Raw genomic sequence first — 8,344 nt, 5'->3', positions numbered from 1 at the left:
AAGTTCTTTATATTTCCTTTGATTCTAAATAGAATCTTGCTGGGTAGAGTACCCCAGGTTGTAGGCTTTTTCCTTTCAGGACGCTGAATGTGTCATGCCACTCCCTTCTGGCCTGCAAAATTTCTGCAGAAAAATAAGCTGAGTGCCTTACGGGTATAACTTGTATATGACTATTTATCTTTTGTTGCCTTTAGATAATTCTCTCTTTGTCTTTACATTTTGCCATTTTAATCATGTTATGTCTTGGTGTGGGTTTGTTTGGGTCCATCTTGCTTGGTACCCTCTGTGCTTCCTGTACTTGAATATCTGTTTCTTTCTTCAGAGTTGGGAAGTTTTCAGCTATAATTTCAACAAATATATTTTCGATCCCCTTCTCTCACTTTTCTCCTTCTGGGACCCCTATATTGTGAGTGTTCTCATGCTTAATGTTATCCATAGACCTCTTAAACTGTTTTTATTAATTTTTTTTCTTTTTGCTGTCCTGATTGGGTGTTTTCCACTGTTCTGTCTTCCAGGTCACTTATGCATTCTGCTGTATAACTTAGTCTGCTGTTTATTCCTTCGAGTGTTTTTTTTATTTTTTTAACATCTTTATTGGAGTATGATGGCTTTACAATGGTATGTTAGTTTCTGCTTTATAAAAAAGTGAATCAGCTATACATATACATATATCCCCATATATCCTCCCTCTTGCGTCTCCATCCCACCCTCCCTATCCCACCCCTCTAGGTGGTCACAAAGCACCGAGCTGATCTCCCTGTGCTATGCGGCTGCTTCCCACTAGCTATCTATTTTACATTTGGTAGTGTATGTATGTCCATGCCACTCTCTCCCTTTGTCCCAGCTTACCATTCCCCCTTCGCATATCCTCAAGTCCATTCTCTACGTCTGCCTCTTTATTCCTGTCCTGCCCCTAGGTTCTTCAGAACCATTTTTTTTTTAGATTCTATATATATGTGTTAGCATACGGTATTTATTTTTCTCTTTCTGACTTGCTTCACTGTATGACAGACTCTAGGTCCATCTACCTCACTACAAATCACTCAATTTTGTTTCTTTTTATGGCTGAATAATATTCCATTGTATATATGTGCCACAACTTCTTTATCCATTCATCTGTTGATGGACAATTAGGTTGCTTCCATGTCCTGGCTATTGTAAAAAGAGCTGCAATGAACATTGTGGTACATGACTCTTTTTTTTTTTTTTTTTTTCTTTTGTCTTGTTTATGGTTTCCTTTCCTGTGCAAAAACTTTTAAGTTTTATTAGGTCCTATTTGTTTATTTTTGTTTTTCTTTCCATTTCTCTAGGAGGTGGGTCAAAAAGGATCTTGCTGTGATTTATGTCATAGAGTGTTCTGCTTATGTTTTCTGCTAAGTTTTATAGTGTGTGGCCTTACATTTAGGTCTTTTATCCATTTTGAGTTTATTTTTGTGTGTGGTGTTAGGGAGTGTTCTAATTTCATTCTTTTCCATGTAGCTGTCCAGTTTTCCCAGCACCACTTACTGAAGAGGCTGGCTTTTCTCCATTGTATGTTCTTGCCTCCTTTATCAAAAATAAGGTGAGCATATGTGTGTGGGTTTATCTCTGGGCTTTCTATCCTGTTCCATTGATCTATATTTCTGTTTTTGTGCCAGTACCATACTGTCCTGATTACTGTAGCTTCGTAGTATATTCTGAAGTCAGGGAGCCTGATTCCTCAGCTGCGTTTTTCTTTCTCAAAATTGATTTTCCTATTTGGGGTCTCGTGTTTCCATACAAATTGTGAAATTTTTTGTTCTAGTTCTGTGAAAAATGCCATTGGTAGTTTGATAGGGATTGCATTGAATCTGTAGATTGCTTTTGGTAGTATATTCATTTTCACCATGTTGATTCTTCCAATCCAAGAACGTGGTGTTTCTCTCCACATGGTTGTATCATCTTTAATTTCTTTCATCAGTGTCTTATAATTTTCTGCATACAGGTCTTTTGTCTCCTTAGGTAGGTTTATTCCTAGATATTTTTATTCTTTTTGTTGCAGTGGTAAATGGGAGTGTTTCCTTAGTTTCTCTTTCAGGTTTTTCATCATTAGTGTATAGGAATGCAAGAGATTTCTGTGCATTAATTTTATATACTGCTACTTTACCAAATTTATTGATTAGCTCTAGTAGTTTTCTGGTAGCATATTTAGGATTCTCTATGTATAGTATCATGTCATCTGCATACAGTGACAACTTTACTTCTTCTTTTCTGATTTGGATTCATTTCATTTCTTTTTCTTCTCTGATTTCTGTGGCTAAAACTTCCATAAGTATGTTGAATACTCGTGGTGAGAGTGGACAACCTTGTCTTCTTCCTGATCTTAGAGGAAATGGTTTCAGTTTTTCACCATTGAGAACGACGTTGCCTGTGGGTTTGTCATATATGGCCTTTATTTTGTTGAGGTAAGTTCCTTCTATGCCTATTTTCTGGAAGGTTTTTTATCATAAATGGGTTTTGAATTTTGTTGAAAGCTTTTTCTGCATCAATGAGATGATCATATGGTTTTTCTCCTTCAGTTTGTTGATAGGGTTTATCACATTGTTTGATTTGCATATATTAAAGAATCCTTGCATTCCTGGGATAAACCCCACTTGATCATGGTGTATGATCCTTTTAATGTGCAGTTGGATTCTATTTGCTAGTATTTTTTTGAGGATTTTTGCATTTATGTTCATCAGTGATATTGGCCTGTTGTTTCCTTGCCTTGAGACATGTTTGTCTTGTTTCCGTATCAGGGTGATGGTGGTCTCATAGAATGAGTTTGGGGGTGTTCCACCCTCTGCTGTATTTTGGAAGAGTTTGAGAAGGATAGGTGTTAGCTCATCTCTAAATGTTTGATAGAATTTGCCTGTGAAGCCATCTGGTCCTGGGCTTTTGTTTTTGGAAGATTTTTAATCACAGTTTCCATTTCAGTGCTTGTGATTGGTCTGTTTATATTTTCTATTTCTTCCTGGTTCAGTCTCGGAAGGTTGTGCTTTTCTAAGAGTTTGTCCATTTCTTCCAGCTCGTCCATTTTATTGGAATATTGTTGCTTGTAGTAATCTCTCATGATCCTTTGTATTTCTGCAGTGTCAGTTGTTACTTCTCCTTTTTCATTTCTAATTCTGTTGATTTGCGTCTTCTCCCTTTTTATCATGATGAGTCTGGCTAATGGTTTATCAATTTTGTTTATATTTCAAAGAACCAGCTTTTAGTTTTATTGATCTTTGCTATCATTTCCTTCATTTCTTTTTCATTTATTTCTGATCTGATCTTTATGATTTCTTTCCTTCTGCTAACTTTGTGGGGTTTTTTTGTTCTTCTTTCTCTAATTGCTTTAGGTGTAAGGTTAGGTTGTTTATTTCAGATTTTTCTTGTTTCTTGGGGTAGGATGGTATTGCTATAATCTTCCTCCTTAGAACTGCTTTTGCTTCATCCCGTAGGTTTTGGGTCGTTGTGTTTTCATTGCCATTTGTTTCTAGGTATTTTTTTATACCCTCTTTGATTTCTTCAATGATCTCTTGGTTATTAAGTAGTGTATTGTTTAGCCTCCATGTGTTTGTATTCTTTACGATTTTTTCCTGTAATTGATATCTAGTATCATAGCATTGTGGTTGGAAAAGATACTTGATATGATTTCAATTTTCTTAAATTTACTAAGGCTTGATTTGTGACCCAAGTTATGATCTATCCTGGAGAATGTTCCATGAGCACGTGAGAAGAAAGCGTATTCCGTTGTTTTGGGATGGAATGTCCTATAAATATCAATTAAGTCCATGTTATTTAATGTATCATTTGAAGCTTGTGTTTCCTTATTTATTTTCATTTTGGTTGATCTGTACATTGGTGAAGGTGGGGTGTTGAAGTCCCCTACTATGGTTGTGTTACTTTCGATTTCCCCTTTTATGGCTGTTAATATTTGCCTTATGTATTGAGGTGCGCCTATGTTGGGTGCATAAATATTTACAATTGTTCTACTTGTTGGATTGATCCCTTGATCATTATGTAGTGTCCTCCTTTGTCTCTTTTAACAGTCTTTATTTTACGGTCTATATTGTCTGATATGAAATTGCTACTCCAGCTTTCTCTTGATTTCCATTTGCATGGAATATCCTTTTCCATCCCCTCACTTTCAGTCTGTATGTGTCCCTAGGTCTGAAGTGGGTCTCTTTTAGACAGCATATGTACGGGTCTTGTTTTTGTATCCATTCAGCCAGTCTATGTCTTTCGGTTGGAGCATTTAATCCATTTACATTTATGGTAATTATCTATATGTATGTTCCTATTACCATTTTCTTAATTGGTTTGGGGTTGTTACTGTAGGTCTTTTCCCTCTCTTGTGTTTCATGCCTAGAGAAGTTACTTTAGCATTTGTTGTAAATCTGGTTTGGTGGTACTGAATTCTCTTAGCTTTTGCTTGTCTGTAAAGATTTTATATTCTCCGTCGAATCTGAATGAGATCCTTGCTGGGTAGAGTAGTCTTGGTTGTAGGTTTTTCCCTTTCATCACTTTAAATATGTCCTGCCACTCCCTTCTGGCTTGCAGAGTTTCTGCTGAAAGATCAGCTGTTAACCTTATGGGGATTCCCTTGTGTGTTGTTTGTTGTTTTTCCCTTGCTGCTTTTAATATTTTTTCTTTGAATTCAATTTTTGATAGTTTGATTAATATGTGTCTTGGTGTGTTTCTTCTTGGATTTATCCTGTATGGGACTCTCTGTACTTCCTGGACTTGACTGACTGTTTCCTTTCCCATATTAGGGAAGTTTTCATCTATAATATCTTCAAATATTTTTTCAGTCCCTTTCTTTTTCCCTTCTTCTGAGACCCCTGTAATTTGAATGTTGGTGTGTTTAATCTTGTCCCAGAGGTCTCTGAGACTGTCTTCAATTCTTGTCATTCTTTTTTCTTTATTCTGCTCTGCAGTATTTATTTCCACTGTTTTATCTTCCAGGTCACTTATCCGTTCTTCTGCCTCAGTTATTCTGCTATTGATCCCATCTAGATAATTTTTAATTTCATTTATTGTGTTGTTCATCATTGTTTGTTTGCTCTTTAGTTCTTCTAGGTCCTTGTTAAACATTTCTTGTATTTTCTCCATTCTATTTCTACGATTTTGGATCATCTTTCCTATCATTACTCTGATTTCTTTTTCAGGTAGACTGCCTATTTCCTCTTCATTTGTTTGGTCTGGTGGGTTTTTACCTTGCTCTTTCATCTGCTGCATGTTTCTCTGTCTTCCCATTTTGCTTAATTTACTGTGTTTGTGGTCTCCTTTTCACCGCCTGCAGCTTCGTAATTCCTGTTGTTTTTGGTGTCTGCCCCCAGTGGCTCAGGTTGTTTCAGCAGATTGTGTAGGCCTCCTGGTAGAGGGCACTAGTGCCTGTGTTCTGGTGGATGAGGCTGGATCTTGTCTTTCTTCTGGGCAGGACCACGTCCAGTCGTGTGTTTTTGGGTGTGTGTGACCTTATTATGATTTGAGGCAGCCTCTCTGCTAATGGGTGGGTTTGTGGTCCTGTCTTTCTAGTTATTTTAAAGTAAAGAATATTCTTTACTTTAAAAATATTTTTTGCCAGTTTTTTAGTATGCATGTTTGAAGAGATATGCATCTTGGTATATATGTCATCATAACTTCCTTTGCTTCTCAAATAATGGTTTATTTGTTTCTTTGAAAATATAATGTTTACTTTAAAGTCTTTATTAGTATGATATTCGGAACCTGTCACAGGCATTTTCTGTTGTCTGTTTTTCTCCTGTGTATAGAATATATTTTCTTTTCCTTTCCTTTCATAATTTCAGTTGAAAGATGATTAATTGAAGCACCTCTGGATAATGATTCCCCATCCCTGGGATTGTTTTTGTTGTTTTCTGCTTCTTTATTTGTTTATTGACTTGGCAGTGCTATATCGGTGAAGTTTTGTCTATAGCATGAAGCATTTTGTGTTTTTCCGATTAGTGCACAGGCTTTGTTATACACACAGGCATTCTGAGAAGACAGTGGTTCTAGTGGAGTTCTCTTTGACTCTTTCTCTTCCTGATCTCTCTGTCAAGCTGTCTGCCTTCATGTGTATCACACCCAGCCCTTAGACTTCCTAATTGCAGGCAGATCTTTATGTAGTTTTCAAAATGCTACAGGCAAAAGTGGTCCAGAGTTTGATCTAAATAATTCAGACCCTTTTGCACAGGTAGTTTTGAGGCAAGTCTTTGAAGTGTGTTTAGGTACCATGAGGGCTCTTATTAGCTATGTCTACCCCCGTTTCTCTCTGGTAAACGAGCTGGACTGTTTTTCAGCTTATTACTCTCAGATTGCTGTAAGCGCATTTTATTTACCAACCACCAAAATCTATATTGGTTTTGAGAATGTGGTTAGGCTTGACATCCCCTTCACTCTGTTAAAAATAAAGTCTTGTTCTTTAGGGAGAGCCTTAATCTGTTATTCAGGATAGCCTCTCACACTGGGCAAAAATAATAGAATCACTGATCTGGAGCTGGCACTAAAGGCAGGCCTGCTTCTCTCAGAGTGATGTTTCTGCTTTGCAAGTAGGGTGCTTATCAGTGGCAGTAGATCTTGTTCTCTGTTTGCCTCACCTGATGTGGAACCTAAATTCAATGATCAATCTAGAGGAAGGTATATTAGAGATCCAGTATTCTTAGGTGCTGCACCTGCAGTAGAGCCTCCACTCTATGATAGGAGGCTGAGTGGTGGAACAGTATCCCTGAGCTCTCACCACATGTTCCTCGTATTTAGCCTCTGAAACAATAATCTGGTTTTGAGAATGGATGAGAAATGCTGGAGGGTTGCGACTTCCACTAGTACAGTGTAGCTCTTGTTTGGGAGCAGGTAGGGAGAACCCATTTTCTAGGCCATAGTCACCTTAAATACTAAAACCTCAGCCTCTGGCATCCATTCACCATATCTGTGTACCTATATTGTGATACCTTGGGAACAAGACAGGGAAATGCAGGCACCATATGATATATCTCAGAATGGAAATAGTGCAATAACATGTTCTAAACAATCTTATTTCAGATGATGACCCAGAAAACCCAAGAGCTGAAGGAATATCATGGCATCCTCAGATGTCAGGTATATTTTACATCTTGTAGATCAGTCCTATTAAGTGAAATGGGCTTTTTACACCCTGGGGTCTGAGGCAGAAAAGGGATTTCTATTTTCTCCATTCCACCACCTACTGTTTATTCTCTTTTTCTTTACATCTAGGATCGTGTGTGCTTTCCCTGATTATTCTGTTTCACTGAAGTTGAGATAGGTAACTCAGGTAGAGGGACTCATATCAGGTGAGTCAAGTATGGGTTGGTGACATGAAGTATATTTACTGCTTAATTGATGGATCTGGGGAATGCAAACTTCTTGTTAATGCTTTATATACAACAGTGAGAAAAGGAATAGGATAAGGCATGCAAGGGTGTTTCTTCCATAAGAAACAGAACCTAAGAGTAAGAATTAATATTTGTCAGTTCTGAAAACTGCCATATCAAAGCTGCAACATGTGAGTGGATAGCACCAAAGAGGCAAGTATGAGGAAGGGCAGTGTAGTCAGTGCTATAGAGGTCCTGAGTACAAATTCCACTGATCACTCACAACCTGACAACACTAAGTGGTTGCTTCAAAAGTGCATTAGTGGGTGTTTAGGCAGGGCTGCCATCCCTAGACATGCTGTGTGTGCTACCCTACTGCAGCAGTGGCTATCATGTATAATTAAAAATGATTGATGCCTCTGCTAGTGGAGTAACACATGACATGTGCGACATATGTGATGACACTGTGGGTGCATTGGGAGTGCTTAGTTACTTGCAGGGGGATGATTTCCCTAGAGTGCAACTATGCCACTCTTACACGCCTTCCATACTTGTGCTGGGCTACTTCAGAGAACTCTTTTAGGAGCCTTCTCAGAGGCAAGGACCTAAAAGCATCCCACTGAGTTCTTCTGAGACTCACATCCATTTTTCTAAAATTACTTGACTGAAACAGGAACAAGGCCTTCTGTGCTATTACATTGTTCCATGCTGCCTGGAAAGTATTATTCTTTTTGCAGAACCTATTCCTGACCCCAACCAACAAATCTGTTAAACTATTCTCATGTATTTGCTTCCTCCCCCATTTTAAGGCTTCTCCTTCTGAGGCTCAAAATCTTTTCTCTCTTGGGTATGGAGATACCCTTCTTCCATTCTTTCTCTCTTTCTCTCTTCCTTCCTCCCTCCCTCTTTCTTTGTTTCTTTCTTCCTTACTCCTTTCCTCCTTCTCTCTCTTCCTTCCTCTTTCTTTCTTTCTTTCTTTCTTTCCTTCTTTCTTTCTTTCTTTCTTTCTTTCCTTCCTTCTTTCTTTC

The sequence above is a fragment of the Physeter macrocephalus genome, chromosome 21 (genome assembly GCF_002837175.3).
Source record: "Physeter macrocephalus isolate SW-GA chromosome 21, ASM283717v5, whole genome shotgun sequence".
Classification (NCBI taxonomy): domain Eukaryota; kingdom Metazoa; phylum Chordata; class Mammalia; order Artiodactyla; family Physeteridae; genus Physeter; species Physeter macrocephalus.
Note: the sequence above shows the minus strand (reverse complement) of the source record.